The sequence below is a fragment of the Mercurialis annua genome, linkage group LG4 (assembly GCF_937616625.2).
Source record: "Mercurialis annua linkage group LG4, ddMerAnnu1.2, whole genome shotgun sequence".
Classification (NCBI taxonomy): domain Eukaryota; kingdom Viridiplantae; phylum Streptophyta; class Magnoliopsida; order Malpighiales; family Euphorbiaceae; genus Mercurialis; species Mercurialis annua.
Genome location: NC_065573.1, coordinates 10,757,278 through 10,780,558, shown reverse-complemented (window position 1 = coordinate 10,780,558; position 23,281 = coordinate 10,757,278). Strand labels below are relative to the sequence as shown.

Below are 23,281 nucleotides of genomic sequence, written 5' to 3'. Positions count from 1 at the left end.
AAACGTATACAAACGTTGCGAAACAAATCCAAACGTTTCATCTTTTTAGCAATTTATGCCAAACGTTCACGAATGTTACGAAACAAATCTAAACATTTCACCTTTTTAGCGATTTAACCCAAACGTTTACAAACGTTACAAAACTAAAACAAACGTTTAAAACGTTACGAAATAAATCCAAACGTTTCACATTTTTAGCGATTTAAGCCAATCGTATACAAACATTACAAAACAAAACTAAGCGTTTCACCCTTTTAGTAATTTAAGCCAAACGTTTACAAACGTTACGAAACAAATTCAAGCGTTTCACCTTTTTAGCAATTTAAGCTAAACGTTGATAAACGTTACGAAACAAATCCAAACGTTTCACCTTTTTACCGATTTAAGCCAAACGTTTACAAACGTTACGAAACAAATCCAAACATTTAGCCTTTAATTAACGATTTAAGCCAAACGTTTACAAATGTAACAAAAAATATCCAAACGTTTCACCTTTTTAGCGATTTAAGCCAAATGTTACGAAACAAATCCAAACTTTTCTCCTTTTTAGCAATTTAGGCAAAACGTTTAAAAACGTTACGAAAAAAATCCAAGCGTTTCACCTTTTTAGCAATTTAAGCCAAACGTTTACAAACGTTACGAAACAAATCCAAACGTTTCACCTTTTTAGCGATTTAAACCAAACGCTTACAATCGTTACGGAACAAATCCAAACATTTCACCTTTTTAGCGTTTTAACCCAAACCTTTACAAACGTTACAAAACAAGTCCAAACGTTTCACCTTTTTACCGATTTAAGCAAAACGTTTACAAAAGTTACGAGACGAAACCAAACGTTTAAAACGTTACGAAACAAATCAAAAAGTTTCATATTTTTAGAGATTTAAGCCAAACCCTTACAAACGTTACAAAACAAAACCAAGTGTTTCACCTTTTTAGCAATTTAAGCCAAATGTTTACAAACGTTACGAAACAAATCCAAACGTTTCACCTTTTTAGCGATTTAAGCCAAACACGTACAAACGGTACGAAGCAAATCCAAACGTTTCACCTTTTCAGCGATGTAAGGCAAATGTTTACAAACGCTACGAAACAAATCCAAATGTCTCACCTTTTTAGCAATTTAATCGAAACGTTTACGAACATTCCGAAACAAATATAAGGGTTTCACCTTTTTAGTAATTGAAGCCAAACATTTACAAATGTTACGAAACAAATCCAAGTGTTTCCCTGTTTAGCAATTTAAGCCAAACGTTTACAAACGTTACGAAACAAATCCAAACGTTTCACATTTTTAGCGATTTAAGCCGAACGTTTACAAATTTTACGAAACAAAACCAAACATTTCACCTTTTCAGCAATTTATGTCAAACGTTTACAAAAGTTACGAAACAAATCCAAACGTTTTCCCATTTTAGCGATTTAAGCAAAACGTTTAAAATGTTACGAAACAAATCCAAACATTTCAACTTTTTAGCAATTTATGCCAAACGTTTACAAACGTTACGAAACAAAACCAAACGTTTCACCTTTTTAGCGATTGAAGCCAAACGTTTACAAACGTTACGAAACAAATCCAAACGTTTCACCTTTTTAGCGATTCAAGCCAAGTGTATACAAACATTACGAAACAAATCCAAGCGTTTCACCTTTTTAGTATTTTAAGCCAAACGTTGACAAACGTTACGAAAAGTTTCACCTTTTTAGCAATTTAAGCCGAACGTTTACAAACATTACGAAACAAAACCAAACGTTTCACCTTTTTAGGAACTTAAGCCAAACGTTTAGAAATGTTACGAAACAAATGAAAACGTTTCCCATTTTTAGCTATTTAAGCCAAACGTTTACAAACGTTACGAAACAAATCCAAGCGTTTCAACTTTTTAGCAATATAAGCCAAAACGTTTACAAACGTTACAAACAAATCCAAGCGTTTAAACTTTTTCTCAATTTAAACCAAACGTTTAAAACGTTACGAAACAAATCCAAACGTTTCACATTTTTAGCAATTTAAACCAAATGTTTAAAAACGTTACGAAACAAATCCAAACGTTTCACCTTTTTAGCGATTTAAGCCGAATGTTTACAAACATTACTAAACAAATCCAAACGTTTCACCTTTTTTTCGATATAAGCCAAACGATTACAAACGATAAAAAAAAAACATAACGTTTCCCCTTTTTTCCGATTTAAGCCAAACGTTTTCAAACGTTACAGAATAAATCCAAACGTTTCACCTTTTTAGCGATTTAAGCCAAATGATTACAAACGTCACAAAACAAATCCAAACGTTTCACCTTTTTAGCGATTTAAGCCAAACGTTTACAAAGGTAACGAAACGAATCCAAATGTGTCACCTTTTTAGCAATTTAAGCAAAATGTTTACAAAGGATACAAAACAAATCCAAACGTTTCACCTTTTTAGCAATTTAAGCCAAACGTTTCACCATTTTAGCAACTTAAACCAAACGTTTACAAACGTTCTGAAAATAATTCAAATGTTTCACATTTTAAGCAATTTAAGCCAAACGTTTACAAACGTTACGAATCAAATCCAAGCGTCTCATCTTTTTAGCAACTTAAGCCAAACCTTTAAAACGTTACGAAACAAATCTAAACGTTTCACATTTTTAGCAATTTAAGCCGAACACGTTACGAAACAAAACCAAACGTTTCACCTTTTTAGCGATTTAAGCCAAACGTTTTCAAACGTTATGGAACAAACCCAAACGATTCTCCTTTTTAGCAACTTATGTCGAACGTTTACAAACATTATGAAATAAATCCAAACGTTTCGCCTTTTCAGCGATTTAAGCACAACGTATAAGCGTTTTAAGACGATCGTTTACAAACGTTACGAAACAAATCTAAACGTTTCACCTTTTTTGCAATTTAAGCCGAACGTTTGCAAACGTTCCGGAACAAATCTAAATGTATCACCTTTTTTTCGATTTAAGCCGAACGTTTACAAACGTTACGGAACAAATCTAAACGTTTCACCTTTTTAGCAATTTTAGCCGAACATTTACAAATATTACGAAACAATTCCAAACGTTTCACCTTTTTAGCGATTTAAGCCAAACGTTTGCAAACGTTGTGAAACAAATCCAAATGTTTCACCTTTTTAGCGATTTAAGCCAAACGTTTACAAATGTTACGAAACAAATCCAAACGTTTCACCTTTTTAGCGATTTAAGCCAACGATTACAAATGTTATGAAACAAATCCAAATGTTTCACCTTTTTCGCGATTTAAGCCAAACCTTTACAAAGGTTATGAAACAAATCCAAATGTGTCACCTTTTTAGCGATTAAGCCAAACGTTGAAAAAGGTTAAGAAACAAATCCAAACGTGTCACCTTTTTAGCAATTTAAGCAAAACGTTTACAAACGCTACCAAACAAATCCAAACGTTTCACCTTTGTAGCAATTTAAGCCAAACGTTTACAAACGTTATGGAACAAATAAAAACGTTTAACCTTTTTAGCGATTTAAGCCGAATGTTTACAAATGTTACGAAACAAAACCAAACGTTTAAAACGTTACGAGACAAATCCAAACGTTTAAAACGTTTCGAAACAAATCTAAACGTTTCACCTTTTTAACATTTTTAGCCAAACGTTTACAAACGTTAGGAAACAAATCCAACGTTTCACGTTTTTAGCAATTTAAGTCAAACGTTTACAAACGTTACGAAATTTCAAACGTTTCTCCTTTTTAGCAATTTAAGCCAAACGTTTACAAACGTTACGAAAAAAATCCAAACGTTTCCCCTTTTTAGTGATTTAAACCAAAAGTTTACAAACATTATGAAACAAATCCAAATGTTTCGCCTTTTTAGCAATTTAAGCCTAATGTTTACAAACGTTACGAAACAAATCCAACCGTTTCCCCTTCTTAGCGATTTAAGCCAAACGTTTACAAAAGTTACGAAATAATAGCAAACATTTAAAATGTTACGAAACAAAACCAAACGTTTTATATTTTTAGTGATTTAAGAAAAACCCTAACAAACGTTACAAAACAAACTAAGTGTTTCACCTATTTAGCAATTTAAACTAAACGTTACGAAAAAAATCCAAGCGTTTCACCTTTTTAGAAAATATAAGCCAAACGTCTACAAACGTTCCGAAACAAATTTGAGCGTTTCACCTTTTTAGTAATTTAAGCACAACGTTTACAAACTTTACGAAACAAATCCAAGCGTTTCACCTTTTTAGCAATTTAAGCCAAACATTAACAAACATTACGAAACAAAACCAAACGTTTCACGTTTTTTAGCGATTTAAGCCGAACGTTTACAAACGTCACGAAACAAAACCAAGCGTTTCCACATTTTAGCGATTTAAGCAAAACGTTTAAAACGTTACGAAACAAATCCAAACATTTCACCTTTTTAGCGATTTATGCCAAATGTTTACAAACGTTACGAAAAAAATCCAAACGTTTAACCTTTTTAGTGATTGAAGCCAAACGTTTACAAACGTTACGAAACAAATCCAAATGTTTTGCCTTTTTAGCGATTTAAGCCAACATTTACAAACGTTACGAAATAAATCCAAACGTTTCACCTTTTTGGCAATTTAAGCCAAACGTTCTGAAACAAAACCAAATGTTTAAAACGTTACAAAAAAAATCCAAACGTTTCACATTTTTATCGATTTAAGCCAAACGTTTACAAAAGTCACGAAACAAATCTAAACATTTCCCCATTTTTAGCGATTTAAGCAAAACATTTACAAAGATTATGAAACAAATCCAAATGTTTCACCTTTTTAGCAATTTAAGCCAAACGTTTACAAACGTTACGAAACAAATCCAAGTGTTTCACCTTTTTAGTAATTTAAGCCAAACTTTACGAAACAAATCCGAGTGTTTCACCTATTTAGCAATTTAAACCAAACGTTTACAAACGTTACGAAACAAATCCAAACATTTCACCTTTTTAGCGATTTAAGACAAACGTTTACAAACGTTATAAAACAAATCCAAACTTTTCACCTCTTTAGCGATTTAAGCCAATCATTTACGAACGTTACAAAACAAATCCATACGTTTCACCTTTTTAGCGATTTAAGCCAAAAATATACAAACGTAACGAAACAAATCCAAACGTTTCACCTTTTTAATGATTTAAGCCAAACATTTACAAGATGTTATTCAACAAATCGAAACGTTTCACCTTTTTAGCAATTTAAGCCAAAATTTTACAAACTTTACGAAACAAATCCAAACGTTTCACCTTTTTAGCGATTTAAGCCAATAGTTACGAAACAAAACCAAACGTTTAAAACGTTACGAAACAAATCCAAACGTTTCACATTTTTAGCGTTTTAAGCCAAACCTATACAAACGTTACGAAACAAAACAAAGCGTTTCACCTTTTTAGCAATTTAAGCCAAACGTTTACAAACGTTATAAAACAAATTTAGGCATTTCATCTTTTTAGCAATTTAAGCCAAACGTTTACAAATGTTCCGAAACAAATCAAAGTGTTTCACCTTTTTAGCAATATAAGCCAAACGTTTACAAACGTTACGAAACAAATCGAAGCGTTTTACCGTTTTAGCAATTTAAGCCAAACGTTTACAAATGTTACAAAACAAATCCAAACGTTTCACCTTTTTAGGAATTTAAGCCAAACGTTTAGAAACGTTACGAAACAAATCCAAATGTTTCACCTTATTAGCAATTTAAGCCAAACGTTTACAAACGTTACGAAACAAAACCAAGCGTTTCACCTTTTTAGCAATTTAAGCCAAACGTTTACAAACGTTACGAAACAAATGAAAGCATTTCATCTTTTTAGCAATTTAAGCCAAACGTTCACAAACGTTCAGAAACAAATCAACGCGTTTCACCTTCTTAGCAATTTAAGCCAAACGTTTACAAACGTTACGAAAAAATCCAAGCGTTTTACCTTTTTAGCTATTTAGCAAAACGTATACAAGCGTAGCAAAACAAATCCAAACGTTACACCTTTTTAGCGATTTAAGACAAACGTTTACAAAATGTTACGAAACAAATCCAAATGTTTCACCTTTTTAGCAACTTAAGCCAAAATTTCACAAACGTTACAAAACAAATCCAAATGTTTTACCTTTTTTGCGAATTAGGCCAAACGGTACGAAACAAAACCAAACGTTTAATATGTTACAAAACAAATCGAAACGTTTCCCATTTTTAGCGATTTAAGCCAAAACTTTACAAACGTTACGAAACAAAACCAAGCGTTTAACCTATTTAGCAATTTAAGCCAAACATTTACAAACTTTTCGAAACAAATCCAAGAGTTTTAACTTTTTAGTAATTTATGCCAAACGTTTACAAACATTACGAATCAAATCCAAGCATTGCACCTCTTTATCAATTTAAACAAAACGTTTACAAACGTTACGAAACAAATCCAAACGTTTCACATATTTAGCAATTTCAGACAAACATTTACAAACAATACAAAACAAATCCAAACGTTTTCCCTTTTTAGCAATTTAAGCCAAACGTTTATAAATGTTACGAAACAAAACCAAATGTTTCACCTTTTTTGCAATTAAAGCCGAACGTTTACAAACGCTACGAAACAAACCTAAACGTTTCACCTTTTTTGCGATTTAAGCCAAACGTTATCAAACGTTATGGAACAAATCCAACAGTTTCACCTTTTTAGCGATTTAAGACAAACGTTTACAAATGTTGTGAAACAAATCCAAACGTTTCACCTTTTTAGCGATTTAAGCCAAATGTTTACAAAGGTTACGAAACAAATCCAAACGTGTCACCTTTTTAGCGATTTAAGCCAAACGTTTACAAACGTTACGAAACAAATCCAAACGTTTCACCTTTTTAGCGATTTAAGCCAAATGTTTACAAAGGTTACGAAACAAATCCAAACGTGTCACCTTTTTAGCGATTTAAGCAAAACGTATACAGACGTTACGAAACAAATCCAAACATTTCACCTTTTTAGCGATGTAAGCCAAACATTTACAAAGGTTAGGAAACAAAACCAAATGTTTCACCTTTTTAGCAATTTGAGCAAAACGTTTACAAAGGTTACGAAACAAATCTTAACATGTCACCTTTTTAGCAATTTAAGCCAAACATTTACAAACATTACGAAACAAATCCAAACGTTTAACCTTTTTAGCAATTTATGGCAAACGTTTACAAACTTTACGAACAAAACTAAGCATTTCACCTTTTTAGCAATTTAAGCCAAACGTTTACAAACTTTATGAAACAAATCCAAGCATTTCATCTTTTTAGCAATTTAAGCCAAATGTTTACAAACGTTCCGAAACAAATCAAAGCGTTTCACCTTCTTAGCAATTTAAGCCAAACGTTTACTAACGTTACGAAACAAATCCAAACGTTTTACCTTTTTAGCTATTTAAGCCGAACGTTTACAAACGTTACGAAACAAAACCAAACGTTTCACCTTTTTAGCAAATTAAGCCAACTGTTTACAAACGTTACGAAACATATCTAAACGTTTCACCTTTTTAGCGATATAAGCCAAATGTTTACAAACATTACGAAGCAAATGTAAACGTTTCCCCTTTTTAGCAATTAAGCCAAACGTATACAAGCGTAACGAAACAAATCCAAACGTTTCACCTTTTTAGCGATTTAAGCCAAACGTTTACAAAATGTTACGAAACAAATCCAAACATTTCACCTTTTTAGCAATTTAAGCCAAAATTTCACAAACGTTACAAAACAAATCCAAGCGTTTCACCTTTTTAGCGATATAAGCCAAACGTTACGAAACAAAACCAAACGTTTAATACGTTACGAAACAAATCGAAACGTTTCACATTTTTAGCGATTTAAGCCAAACCTTAACAAACGTTACGAAACAAAACCAAGCGTTTCACCTATTTAGCAATTTAAGCCAAACATTTACAAACGTTACGAAACAAATCCAAGAATTTCTACTTTTTAGAAATTTAAGCCAAACGTTACGAATCAAATCCAAGCGTTGCACCTTTTTAGCAATTTAAACCAAACATTTACAAAAGTTAGTAAACAAATCCAAACGTTTCACATTTTTAGCAATTTCATCCAAACGTTTATAAACGTTATGAAACAAATCTTAACGTTTTCCCTTTTTAGAAATTTAAGACGAACATTTATAAATGTTACGAAAAAAACCAAACGTTTCACATTTTTTACGATTTAAGCCGAACGTTTTCAAACGTTACGGAACAAATCCAACCGTTTCACCTTTTTTGCGATTTAAGCCCAACGTTTATAAACGTTGTGAAACAAATCCAAACGTTTCACCTTTTTAGCGATTTAAGCCAAACATTTACAAAGGTTACGAAACAAATCCAAAGGTGTCACCTTTTTAGCGAATTAAGCCAAACGTTACGAAACAAATCCAAACGTTTCACCTTTTTAGCGATTTAAACCAAACGTTTACAAAGGTTACGAAACAAATCCAAACGTGTCACCTTTTTAGCAATTTAAGCAAAATGTTTACAGACGTTACGAAACAAATCCAAACGTTTCACCTTTTTAGTGATGTAAGCCAAACATTTACAAATGTTATGAAACAAAATCAAATGTTTCACCTTTTTAGTGATTTGAGAGAAACGTTTACAAAGGTTACAAAACAAATCCAAACCTTTCACGTTTTAAGCAAATTAAGCCAAACATTTACAAACGTTACGAAACAAATCCAAATGTTTAACCTTTTTAGCAATTTATACCAAACATTTACAAACGTTACGAAACAAATACAAATGTTTCACATTTTAGCGATTTAAGCCGTACGTTTACAACCGTTACGAAACAAAACCAAACGTTTAAAATGTTACGAAACAAATCAAAACGTTTCACCTTTTTAGCAATTTAAGCCAATAGTTTACAAACGTTACGAAACAAATCCAAGCGTTTCACATTTTTAGCAATTTAAGCCAAATGTTTACAAACGTTCTGAAACAAATTCTAGCATTTCACCTTTTTAGTAATTTAAGCCAAACGTTTACAAAAGTTACGAAACAAATCCAAGCGTTTCACCTTTTTTGCAATTTAAGCCAAACGTTTACAAATGTTACGAAACAAATCCAAAAATTCCACCATTTTATCGATTTAAGCCAAACGTTTAAAACGTTACGAAAAAAATCCAAACATTTCACCTTTTTAGTGATTTATGCCAAACGTTTATAAACGTTACAAAACAAATCCAAACGTTTCACTTTTTTAACAATTTTAGCCAAACGTTTTGCCTTTTTAGCAATTTAAGCCAAACGTTACAAAACAAATCCAAGCATTTCACCTTTTAAGAAATTTAAGCCAAACGTTTACAAACGTTATAAAAAAATCCACGCGTTTCACCTTTTTAGCAATATAAGTTAAACGTTTACAAACGTTACGAAATAAATCCAAGCCTTTCTTCTTTTTAGCAGTTTAAGCCAAACGTTGACAAACGTTGCAAAGCAAATCCAAACGTTTCACCTTTTTAGCGATATAAGCCGAACATTTACAAACGTTACGAAACAAAACCAAACATTTCACCTTTTTAGCGATTTACGCCAAACGTTTCAAAACAAATCCAAAAGTTTCACCTTTTCAGCGATTGAAGACAAACTTTTACAAACGTTATGAAACAAATCCAAACGTTTCACATTTTTAGCAATTTAAGCCAAACGTTTACAAACGTTACGAAACAAATCCAAACGTTTCCCCATTTTAGCAATTTAAGCCAAATGTTTAAAACGTTACGAAACAAATCCAAACGTTTCACCTTTTTAGCGATTTATGCCAAACGTTACAAAACAAATCCAAACGTTTCCCTTTTTTAGCGAATAAAGCCAAACTTTTACAAACGTTACGAAACAAATCCAAACGTTTCATATTTTTTGCAATTTAAGTCAAACGTTTGCAAACGTTACGAAACAAAAACCAAGCGTTTCACCTTTTTAGCAATTTAAGCCAAATTTTTACAAACGTAACGAAACAAATCCAAGCGTTTCACCATTTTAGCAATTTAAGCCAAATGTTTACAAATGTTTCGAAACAAATCCAAGCGTTTCACCTTTTTAGCAATTTAAGCCAAACGTTTACAAACATTACTAAACAAATCCAAACATTTCACCTTTTTACCGATATAAGACAAATATTTATAAACGGTACGAAACAAATCAAAACGTTTCACCTTTTTTGCGATTTAAGCCAAATGTTTACAAACGTTACTAAACAAATCAAAGCGTTTCACCATTTAACGATTTAAGCGAAATGTTTATAACGTTCCGAAACAAATCCAAGTGTTTCACCTTTTTAGCAATTTAAGCCAAACGTTTACAAACATTACGAAACAAATCCAAACATTTCACCTTTTTAGCGATTTAAGCCAAACATTTACAACCGGTACAAAACAAATACAAACATTGCACCTTTTTAGAGATTTGAGCCAAATGTTTACAAACGTTACGAAACAAAGCAAAACGTTTCACCATTTTAGCGATTTATGCCAAATGTTTAAAACGTTACGAGACAAATCCAAACGTTTCAACTTTTTAGCGATTTATGCCAAACGTTATGAAACAAATCCAAATGTTTCACATTTTTAGCGATTTAAGCCAAACTATTGCAAATTTACGAAACAAAACCAAACGTTTAACCTTTTTAGCAATTTCAGTCGAACGTTTACAAACATTACGAAACAAATCAAAGTGTTTCACCTTTTTTGTAATACCCCGTGTTTTCAAACTTGATTTGTCAGTTTGGTTATCCGTTACAAATTGGTTGTTTTCTTGCATTCGTTGTTATTTTGCATTTCAACATTTTTCTTGTTATGTTTCGAACTTGATTCTGAACTTGATTCTGAATGGTTATATGTTAGGAGTAACACTTGTGATACCTTGGTTGTGTCTTTTTGAGTGTCTTATATGTGTCCCATGATCTCGTATGTGTTTGATGTTGATTCGATTTATTTTCGGGTATATATCAAAACAGCATTCGCATGTTTTCCAGAACTGCCTTGTTTTAGTAAAACGTTGATATCTCCCAATTGAAATATCGGATCAGGCCCATATTTTGATATGTTGTTCATAAGAGTATATTCTAGCATGTGTTAAATTTTCACGTTTTTTGGATGCTTCTAACTCTCAAAATGATAATTAAATCGTGGTTTTTATCAAAGCCCATGTAAAGCCCGTATAAGTCTATAAGTAGACCCATATTTTCATGTGAGCAGCCCCCTTTTCTTTTCCACAAACCCTAAAACGAATATATTCATATACAATACACATTTCCTTTGTTCTAACAAGTCCGGATGCGATTCATTACGCTAAGAATTTGATTTTTCATCATACTCGCAAGATCTACGCGATTTCTACGTTGTGTTATTCGTTGGTGGCTTGTAGATCCAATTGATTTCGGTCCAGCCCTTTGGACCTTGGGTTAATACATCAATTATAATCTTGTTCATCATTCTTAGGTAATGTTGTTACTCCTAATTGATTTATGGATTCGTTGTTGTGTGATTTTGCCTAGAAATACATAATATAGGATTTTGATGGATTGAATCGTCGTTATTGATATGCTATGTTTAAGCTACTGATGTTATATGATTAAATGATGGGTTATACATATATGATCTGATGTTATAAGTTTTGGAAAGTGTTTGGCATGATTCAATAACGAATTGGTGTAATTAAACAATGAATAGGCGATTTCTAGACTTGTGCGAATTGGATTCGTTTAATGAATTATTTAAATGGTTGAATCCAAATTGATTGATTATTAAGTGTTCTTATATCAATAGCTACTGATATAAAAAGTTTTTATTTGTAAATGAGAATTGAAATTGGTTTGTGTTGTAAAATCTCTGCGATTTGCGAAATTGACAATTCTACGAAAGTTAAACGCAACGATTGCAAAATGGTTTTCAAATGCTATATCTACTGATCTAATATTTTCTATATGATGTTTTGATGTTTTTGAATCAGTAGTAACATATTTTGGTTCATCGATTGTTGGTTTTGAATCGTTTGGCTAGTTTAGCCAATTTTCGGCAAAATTGCCAAATTTGATTATTTGAGTGCTTTAGCTTAATTTTGATTTTGATCAAATTGTTAATGGCTGGAAATACAATTTATAAACTATTTTGGACATTTATAAAATGATAGTTACCTTGGGTCGTTTTAAAAATCAGTGGTTGTTATGGTATATAAGTTATGGTGAATTTTACAAAGGTGATATGGCTATCTAAATTAATATTTTAGATTTGAGTTTAAATCTTTAAAAGGTTTTTAAATCCTATTAATTGAATTTAAGGTGGCATTTTTAAGTGATGTATACCTTGGGTGAAACTTGTCAAATGTTGGCAAGCTATATGATTTATTGCTTTTAAGGTTGGCATTGTTAAGTTATGGATTGAGTTCTTATTTTCAAATGACTTTGGTTTTATTTAAGGATTGGTTTTAAACTCTGGTTTTCACTTTGGCTTATGGTTGGGTCGGGTTAGACTTGTGTCGCCCGACATGTTGTGTTGAGCTATACTGCAATTAAGGCTAACACACTACTCTGGGAAACTCTTTGGTTTAAAAGAACTATTTAAGTTATGAAAAGGACTTCGGTTTTGTTTTTATGGATACGAACTCATCTAAGCTAACTTGCATAAATTGTTTAAAGTGAATGATATGAATTCTTTGGTTTGTTTGATACATAGATGTTTACCTTACTTGGGTTGTACTTTGGTTGTGTTCAAGATGCTAGTCCTATGTGGTGTCTAGTATTCTTAGAGTTAGGGGTTGTATGGATTTTAACTTATACATTGTTTTAGACCCGTCGGATGCTCGTGCTTCGGAGTCTACGCAGGGTTAGCTGTTTGCCAAGATTTCACGTGGATAAGCAAGCAGTGAGTTTGTAGTGCTATTTACCACTTTATTAAGTACCGCATCGTATTTTAATATTATAAATGCTTTTGAACTGTTTTTACGGATTATGGATCTGGATTGAAACGAGCTGCTCGATAGGCTTGTATCGAGACTGTGTGCACCGGTAAGTACTCTGGGATCGGCAGACTAAAGTCTTGCTTACGCTGGTATATGACGAGGATATGTTCCCGTCCACTCTGGGTTTATCAGTATGCTATGTCATACTTACGCTGGGATCATTTCAATACTGTTTTCCATAATCATATTATATTAGTATAAAAGATTTTGATTTAAGGGTTTTAAACTTAATAAATGTAAATAGTATTGCGAACTCATCTCAGTATATCTGACCCCGTTGTTTTCCCAAATTTTCCAGGTTTATGATTTGAAAGCTGGTCCACTCCGATTCTTGATTTTTGGAGGTTTTTATGTCAATAAAACTAGTCTGTTGTTTTAAACTCTTAGACCGCAGTAGAACTAGTATAGTGTTTGATTATTATACTTTGGTTTGTCGTGGTGGTACGACTTTTATATTATTATACTTTGGCATGTTACATTGGATTATTATATTTGAGGCATGATTCACAGTTTCGGATTATTATCAAGTTATGATATTAGAACTGTTGTATAAACTATTAGACTTAGGTTGGAGTCTCGGTTGCCCCCGAGCAGTGGTTTTCTTGCAGGTTTATTTGTATATAAGGTTATCCGCGAGGCTTGCTACGGGTTTTGGTACGAACATTACCCATACCCTAGCGCCGGTCGCGATCCATGAAATTGGGTCGTGACAAAGTTGGTATCAGAGCTTTAGTTTCGAACTAAGGCCAAATAATTGCATGTTATGTGTTTATCGCTTTGAGGCATGTTAAGTGTTTTTTTTGTCATGTCATAGGATCTACTGCGGAATTAGGATTCAAGTCTTGTCTTTTGAAACATCATCTTTTGTTTTCAAAATTTTCTACCTTCATCTATAGGAATGTCGAGGGTCGGTCTTATGTGTTACTGATGCTTTACTTTATAAAGTTTATTGCTTAAACATTGGGTGATCTGTTGACCGTTGTGCCATATATGAGATATACTTTGGATGATTTTTGGTTGGCTGTTGTGCCTTATATGGTGTTTACTTCGGGTGATGCTTTGTTGGCTGTTGTGCCATATATGATGTTTACTTTGAGTGATTAGTTGTTGGCTTTTACACCTTGGATGATTTTGATTATATTTGGGTTGCTTTCACCTCGTTGGTGAGTACATTTGTTTTGGCTGTGTTTCTTGGGTGCTAAATAGGTTGGCACGTACTATGATACGTTATGCGTTGGCCTTATGTGGTTTTTAAAGAATTTTGTGATAAATCTTTAAGCATGTGTTGTGGCTACACGTCGTTTGGTCACGCGTTGGTTTTATTGAAAAAATTATTTTGATTTGATTTGTGTTTTGACACGAGAATTGGAAGAGAACTCTGGTTTTAAAAACATATGTGTGTGATTTTTTATTTCTTTTCAAGTAAAAAGAATTTTTCGTATCTTAGAATCTTACGTTTGACTTGGTGTTGACAAACGATTGTTTACAAAATAATATTATTTATGAGATTTTCCCACCGTATTGAAAAATTAATATTTTTGGATGTTATTTTACCATGTTGTGGTATGTCGACGTTTGAAGCGTCGTTTGATCATATGTTTAGTAACTATGTTTCGCTTGCTTAGGTGCTTACAGAATGATTGTTTGAGATCAAATATTTTCTCACTTAAATTTTTGAGATGATTTTTGATACTTGGGTTGCTTGAGCTCTTATTTTGAAAAGATTGTGTTTTTATTAAAAAGTTTTCCGGATTTACAAATGTTTTGGATACGTTTTATAAAAGATTATTTCGAGTTTAACTTGGGTCACCCAAATTTGGAAATTGAGATTGGTAGTTGTAATGACTCGGCTAACTCGATGGTTTTGTGGATTAAGATACACTGGAAAATTTTAATTAATTGGTTTATAGAAGGAAGTTTTCCGAAAATCAATTTGTTTTAAACTGTGGGGCTCAGTTAGACTTGAAACCTTTTGTGGGTGATTTTATATTTCAGAATGAATTTTAATACGTACTCTTGATCGATGATTTATTACATGTTGATATTTTTTTTACGATTCTGAGTATGCTATGGCATGTTTTATTTTAAGATTTGAGATCTAATTAGGTTATATGGGTTTTGTATACCATGTCGGTAGATATATAATGATCAATTGGATGTTGCATGCTCGTTTCTTTTGATAGCATGTTAGTTGCCTACAATATTTATGATTTGTTATATGGCAAGATGTTTGGGTTAAATACGGGTTAAGGCATGCTTGGGTGATTTATGATTAGGTGGAAATCACATCTTTTTTGTGTTGTTTCGTGTTAGTATGCTTCGTATATTGGCTAAATTTTCTATGTTAGTTGTTTTATCTTGTTTGTCTCATTGTGCGGATAGCACATGAGGTCGTTGCTATCAGGTGTTTGTTTGGCTTAACCTCGATGTTGGTTTTTAATTGTGAGTAGGACCTACGTTTAGACCCTGTATTGCTTTAGTTTCAGTTTCGGGTTACGGTGGGTTTAGTGTGTTGTTTTGTGGATCGAAGTCTTAGGGTTTTGATATGAGTAAGATGAAAAAAATGTTTCCTCGGTAGTTTTTGATTATCCTGAACAAGGAGGTTGGAAATTCTTATTCGAAGAGATAGATTGGTGTATTAGTACACTGGTGTTTTTCGTCAAGATTGGATGATGCGATGCGGGAATTGGTGGTTTGTTTTGTAAAAACGTATGCGATGTATTATTTTCCCTTGACTTAAGTTTAAGCTTATTGGGAGTTTATTGTCTTATAAGAGATTTTATAGTAGTTATCGGTTTGAATTGTGATTATAGTATTGTATGATTTAGTGAATTGCAATAATGGGGTTTGAGAAATATTTTGAGGCAAAATTTGTTAGAGTATTTGAAATGTTTTTATCACGTAATTGTGCCCAGACATACCATGAACATGCATTTTTGTATGTCACGAATAGGGAATTGCATTGAGCACAGAGTATGTTCAATAAATAAAAAGAAAATAAATAATTGGTCCATGCATAATAGTACATGCATCATATGCATTGAAAAGATTAGAGTTGGATGCAACTCTTTGGGGATGAGAGGTGTCATCACCCTGGCGCACAATTATGTAAAGTAGATTTTGGCAATAAAGTGTTTTTGAGAAAAATATTTTAAAACGAACTCGCGAGTCACCTTAGGATAAATGTATTTATAAAGTTGATGAATTTCAAATGGTTTGAAATTTTACCGAAAGGTAGCTAGACAAATACTCTGTGATGATGGTGCTGAATTGAGGACGATTACATTATGATTTATTGGTCTGTAGTATCATAATTTTGTGTTTTGTAGGAAGTAGTATTGGATATAAGGTTGCACTCGAGTTATTGTTGTAATAAGTATGATAGGATTTTGAGGTCAGATTGGAAGGTTTACGTGCTAACTTCCGAGTTGTGATTTGAGAGTTGTTGGATTAGAGGATTTGGTTATGCTCCACGTGTGTGTATATATTGTGATTTTAATAGAAATTTGGTTTTTACATGTTCGATTTTGTTTAAACATTTTGGTATACTCAAATAGAATATTATGCGAGCGATGATATTTTCAATATAAATTTATTTTCCCATTTTGACAAAGGATAAAATTTTATCAAGTTTGAATTAAAGAGAATAAAATTTGTTAGTTAAACGGTTTTATAGATTTGAAAACTTATTTGAAAGTAAGGTGTAACTGTAAATTGAAATACGAATGTTTTGAAAATTTTAATGTGTTCTCAAAACTGGAGTTTTCCCAATAGTAAAAGTATTTTGGTTTTAAATATAAAAGGAGTTATAAGATATTAATGTCTTTTAAAGAGAAGAGTGAAGTTGTAATGTTTTGTAATTTGAATTATTTCCCGATAAGTTTGGTGTTGAGCATAACCAATGACCCGATTACTGGTGAATGTGATTTAGGTGATATCTTGTTTGCAAGTTTACAATTATATTTGGTGAAACAATATTGAGAATTTCAGTAGGTTCGGATTTATGAGTTAGCTGATTCGAGAATCGTGATGAGTAGGTTTCGACAATAAAGGTTGGTTGATCGATACTATTGATTGTGAATTTTTGTTGTTGAAAAATTTGATATCATTTTGTTTGGTTGTTTAAGCTTTTATGTGCGGCATAGATTTAGTTTGTGAAACAAAATTGGTGTATATTGGTATTTAATTACCTTAGGTAACTTTGGGCTGTATGCTTTCTTATGGTATGAGTGGAAGAATCATTCTGAATGAGTCGGTTTGTATGTAACTTGGAGATTTCGTTATCATAGGTTAAAGTGATATATTCTTTGGAATGTCGGTAGGTGAGTATGTGTTTATTGATTCGTTAAGGTTGATGGTCTTGTCGAGCTTAGTCCTTGTCGTGTGTACAACTCGATTTTCATAATGTTTTAAAGTTGGCTGATTTATATTGGCGAGAACCTTATCTAGTTAATTTTGACTAGACCGTTCGTTTAATATAACAAGTTTATTTATATATTTGATATGAGATACTAGGTGTAGAGATGTTAAGTATGTGGCAAGGATTGCATGATGTTATTAATGGGGATTTCAAGGTTTTCATTTGAATTGTTAGATTTTGATATTGTAAGATCTGTGATTTGAGTTTCGGGCTTGTCCTTGAACCTTCTCAAGGTTGTCTTAATAGCTATTAGAACTCGAACGAGTTTAGTAACCTTCCTTGTGAGCATGTTTAATGTTTATAGTTGAATAATTTTGGAGGTTTATAGTTGGAGTATTGAACTGTCGAATTTATAATTTTGCGCATACTTGGTGTATTGAACTGTCGAATTTATAATTTTGCACTGTCGAATTAGACTTGGTGTATTGAACTGTCGAATTTATAATTCTTAGGTAATAGTTGGAGTATTGAACTGTCGAATTTATAATTTTGCGCATACTTGGTGTAAAAATTTGAGTTGTTGTTTTATGTAAGTGGTGATTTGAATTATCATTCGAGGTACAACGTGTCAAGTTGTGGTTGTGCAAGTGCGTAGGTTGATGAGTGGAGGTATGCCTATGGTTTCAGTTTTATTCGGTTATATAGTTGGGGAGCATACTTAGGGGACAGAGTCCATTATGTGGAATTGTTATCTTTCATTGCTTGAGGTACGTCAGGTTTAGCGTTGCTTCGAATGTTCGATGCTATTTAAGTACTTTGGATTTGTGTTATATGTTTTACTTTGGTTGCTTTGTGCGCGTATATTGTGTTTTGTGTTTAATTCGAGGACGAATTTTTTTTTAAGTTGGGGAGAATGTAATACCCCGTGTTTTCAAACTTGATTTGTCAGTTTGGTTATCCGTTACAAATTGGTTGTTTTCTTGCATTCGTTGTTATTTTGCATTTCAACATTTTTCTTGTTATGTTTCGAACTTGATTCTGAACTTGATTCTGAATGGTTATATGTTAGGAGTAACACTTGTGATACCTTGGTTGTGTCTTTTTGAGTGTCTTATATGTGTCCCATGATCTCGTATGTGTTTGATGTTGATTCGATTTATTTTCGGGTATATATCAAAACAGCATTCGCATGTTTTCCAGAACTGCCTTGTTTTAGTAAAACGTTGATATCTCCCAATTGAAATATCGGATCAGGCCCATATTTTGATATGTTGTTCATAAGAGTATATTCTAGCATGTGTTAAATTTTCACGTTTTTTGGATGCTTCTAACTCTCAAAATGATAATTAAATCGTGGTTTTTATCAAAGCCCATGTAAAGCCCGTATAAGTCTATAAGTAGACCCATATTTTCATGTGAGCAGCCCCCTTTTCTTTTCCACAAACCCTAAAACGAATATATTCATATAAAATACACATTTCCTTTGTTCTAACAAGTCCGGATGCGATTCATTACGCTAAGAATTTGATTTTTCATCATACTCGCAAGATCTACGCGATTTCTACATTGTGTTCTTCGTTGGTGGCTTGTAGATCCAATTGATTTTGGTCCAGCCCTTTGGACCTTGGGTTAATACATCAATTATAATCTTGTTCATCATTCTTAGGTAATGTTTTTACTCCTAATTGATTTATGGATTCGTTGTTGTGTGATTTTGCCTAGAAATGCATAATATAGGATTTTGATGGATTGAATCGTCGTTATTGATATGCTATGTTTAAGCTACTGATGTTATATGATTAAATGATGGGTTATACATATATGATCTGATGTTATAAGTTTTGGAAAGTGTTTGGCATGATTCAATAACGAATTGGTGTAATTAAACAATGAATAGGCGATTTCTAGACTTGTGCGAATTGGATTCGTTTAATGAATTATTTAAATGGTTGAATCCAAATTGATTGATTATTAAGTGTTCTTATATCAATAGCTACTGATATAAAAAGTTTTTATTTGTAAATGAGAATTGAAATTGGTTTGTGTTGTAAAATCTCTGCGATTTGCGAAATTGACAATTCTACGAAAGTTAAACGCAACGATTGCAAAATGGTTTTCAAATGCTATATCTACTGATCTAATATTTTCTATATGATGTTTTGATGTTTTTCAATCAGTAGTAACATATTTTGGTTCATCGATTGTTGGTTTTGAATCGTTTGGCTAGTTTAGCCAATTTTCGGCAAAATTGCCAAATTTGATTATTTGAGTGCTCTGGCTTAATTTTGATTTTGATCAAATTGTTAATGGCTGGAAATACAATTTATAAACTATTTTGGACATTTATAAAATGATAGTTACCTTGGGTCGTTTTAAAAATCAGTGGTTGTTATGGTATATAAGTTATCGTGAATTTTACAAAGGTGATATGGCTATCTAAATTAATATTTTAGATTTGAGTTTAAATCTTTAAAAGGTTTTTAAATCCTATTAATTGAATTTAAGGTGGCATTTTTAAGTGATGTATACCTTGGGTGAAACTTGTCAAATGTTGGCAAGCTATATGATTTATTGCTTTTAAGGTTGGCATTGTTAAGCTATGGATTGAGTTCTTATTTTCAAATGACTTTGGTTTTATTTAAGGATTGGTTTTAAACTCTGGTTTTCACTTTGGCTTATGGTTGGGTCGGGTTAGACTTGTGTCGCCCGACATGTTGTGTTGAGCTATACTGCAATTAAGGCTAACACACTACTCTGGGAAACTCTTTGGTTTAAAAGAACTATTTAAGTTATGAAAAGGACTTCGGTTTTGTTTTTATGGATACGAACTCATCTAAGCTAACTTGCATAAATTGTTTAAAGTGAATGATATGAATTCTTTGGTTTGTTTGATACATAGATGTTTACCTTACTTGGGTTGTACTTTGGTTGTGTTCAAGATGCTAGTCCTATGTGGTGTCTAGTATTCTTAGTGTTAGGGGTTGTATGGATTTTAACTTATACATTGTTTTAGACCCGTCGGATGCTCGTGCTTCGGAGTCTACGCAGGGTTAGCTGTTTGCCAAGATTTCACGTGGATAAGCAAGCAGTGAGTTTGTAGTGCTATTTACCATTTTATTAAGTACCGCATCGTATTTTAATATTATAAATGCTTTTGAACTGTTTTTACGGATTATGGATCTGGATTGAAACGAGCTGCTCGATAGGCTTGTATCGAGACTGTGTGCACCGGTAAGTACTCTGGGATCGGCAGACTAAAGTCTTGCTTACGCTGGTATATGACGAGGATATGTTCCCGTCCACTCTGGGTTTATCAGTATGCTATGTCATACTTACGCTGGGATCATTTCAATACTGTTTTCCATAATCATATTATATTAGTATAAAAGATTTTGATTTAAGGGTTTTAAACTTAATAAATGTAAATAGTATTGCGAACTCATCTCAGTATATCTGACCCCGTTGTTTTCCCAAATTTTCCAGGTTTATGATTTGAAAGCTGGTCCACTCCGATTCTTGATTTTTGGAGGTTTTTATGTCAATAAAACTAGTCTGTTGTTTTAAACTCTTAGACCGCAGTAGAACTAGTATAGTGTTTGATTATTATACTTTGGTTTGTCGTGGTGGTACGACTTTTATATTATTATACTTTGGCATGTTACATTGGATTATTATATTTGAGGCATGATTCACAGTTTCAGATTATTATCAAGTTATGATATTAGAACTGTTGTATAAACTATTAGACTTAGGTTGGAGTCTCGGTTGCCCCCGAGCAGTGGTTTTCTTGCAGGTTTATTTGTATATAAGGTTATCCGCGAGGCTTGCTACGTGTTTTGGTACGAACATTACCCATACCCTAGCGCCGGTCGCGATCCATGAAATTGGGTCGTGACATTTTTAGCAATTTAAGCCAACGTTTACAAACGTTACGAAACAAAACCAAACGTTTCCCCTTTTTAGCGATTTAAGCCAATCGTTTACAAATGTTACGAAACTAAACCAAACGTTTCACCATTTTAGCGATTTAAGCCAAATGTTTACAAACGTTATGAAAAAAATCCAAGCGTTTCACGTTTTAAAACGTTTGGTTTAAATGTTTAATTAAATGTGAAACTTTTGGTTTTGTTTCGTAAAGTTTATAAACGTTTGACTTAAATTGCTAAAAAGGTTAAACGCTTAGATTTTTTTGGTAAAATTTGTAAACGTTTGGATTTATTCGCTAAAAAAGGGAAACATTTGGATTTGTTTCGTAAATGTTTATAAACCGAGCGATTTAAGCAAAACGTTTAAAACGTTACGAAACAAATCCAAGCGTTACGAAAAAAATCCAAGCGTTTCCCCATTTTAGCGATTTAAGCCAAATGTTTAAAACGTTACGAAACAAATCTAAATGTTTCGCCTTTTTAGCAATTTAAGCCAAACGTTTACAAACGTTACGAAACAAATCCATACATTTCCCCTTTTTAGCGATATAAGCCAAACGTTTACAAACGTTACGAAAAAAATCCAAACGTTTCACCTTTTTAGCGATTTAAGCGAAACGTTTACAAACGTTACAAAACAAATCCAAGCGTTTCACGTTTTTAGCAATTTCAGCTAAACATTTACAAACATTACGAAACAAACCCAAACGTTTCACCTTTTTAGCGATTTAAGCCAAACGTTTATAAAATGTCACGAAACAAATTCAAACGTTTCGCCTTTTTAGCAATTTAAGCCAAACGTTTACAAACGTTACTAAACAAATCCAAACGTTTTCCCTTTTTAGCGATTTAAGTCAAACCTTTACAAACGTTACGAAACAAAACCAAACGTATAAAATGTTACGAAACAAATCCAAACGTTTCCCATTTTTAGCGATTTAAGCCAAACCATTACAAATGTTACGAAACAAAACCAAACGTTTTGCCTTTTTAGCAATTTAAGCCAAACGTTACAAAACAAATCCAAGCATTTCACCTTTTTAGCAATTTAAGGCAAACGTTTACAAACGTTATAAAACAAATCCACGCGTTTCACCTTTTTAGCAATATAAGCCAAACGTTTACAAACGTTACGAAATAAATCCAAGCTTTTCTTCTTTTTAGTAGTTTAAGCCAAAGTTGACAAACGTTACGAAGCAAATCCAAACATTTCACCTTTTTAGCAATATAAGCCGAACATTTACAAACGTTACAAAACAAAACCAAACGTTTCACCTTTTTAGCGATTTACGCCAAACGTTTCAAAACAAATCCAAACGTTTCCCCTTTTTAGCGATTGAAGCCAAACTTTTACAAACGTTATGAAACAAATCCAAACGTTTCACATTTTTAGCAATTTAAGCCAAACGTTTACAAACGTTACGAGACAAATCCAAACGTTTCCCCATTTTAGCAATTTAAGCCAAATGTTTAAAACGTTACGAAACAAATCCAAACGCTTCACCTTTTTAGCGATTTATGCCAAACGTTACAAAACAAATCCAAACGTTTCCCCTTTTTAGCGATTAAAGCCAAACTTTTACAAACGTTACGAAACAAATCCAAACGTTTCATATTTTTTGCAATTTAAGTCAAACGTTTGCAAACGTTACGAAACAAAAACCAAGCGTTTCACCATTTTAGCAATTTAAGCCAAATGTTTACAAACGTAACGAAACAAATCCAAGCGTTTCACCATTTTAGCAATTTAAGCCAAATGTTTACAAATGTTTCGAAACAAATCCAAGCGTTTCACCTTTTTAGCAATTTAAGCCAAACGTTTACAAACATTACGAAACAAATCCAAACATTTCACCTTTTTAGCGATATAAGACAAATATTTACAAACGGTACGAAACAAATCAAAACGTTTCACCTTTTTTGCGATTTAAGCAAAATGTTTACAAACGTTACTAAACAAATCAAAGCGTTTCACCATTTAACGATTTAAGCCAAATGTTTAAAACGTTTCGAAACAAATCCAAGCGTTTC

At 32.6% G+C, this 23,281-nt stretch overlaps 1 long non-coding RNA gene across 1 annotated transcript; it reads left to right on the top strand.

The window, feature by feature from the left end:
- The first annotated feature begins 12,390 nt into the window (after positions 1–12,390).
- Positions 12,391–13,477, top strand: LOC126678797 (uncharacterized). The gene is made up of 2 exons (XR_007640726.2): positions 12,391–12,867; positions 13,263–13,477. It is a non-coding gene; the product is annotated as an uncharacterized LOC126678797 (long non-coding RNA).
- Positions 13,478–23,281: the final 9,804 nt, after the last annotated feature.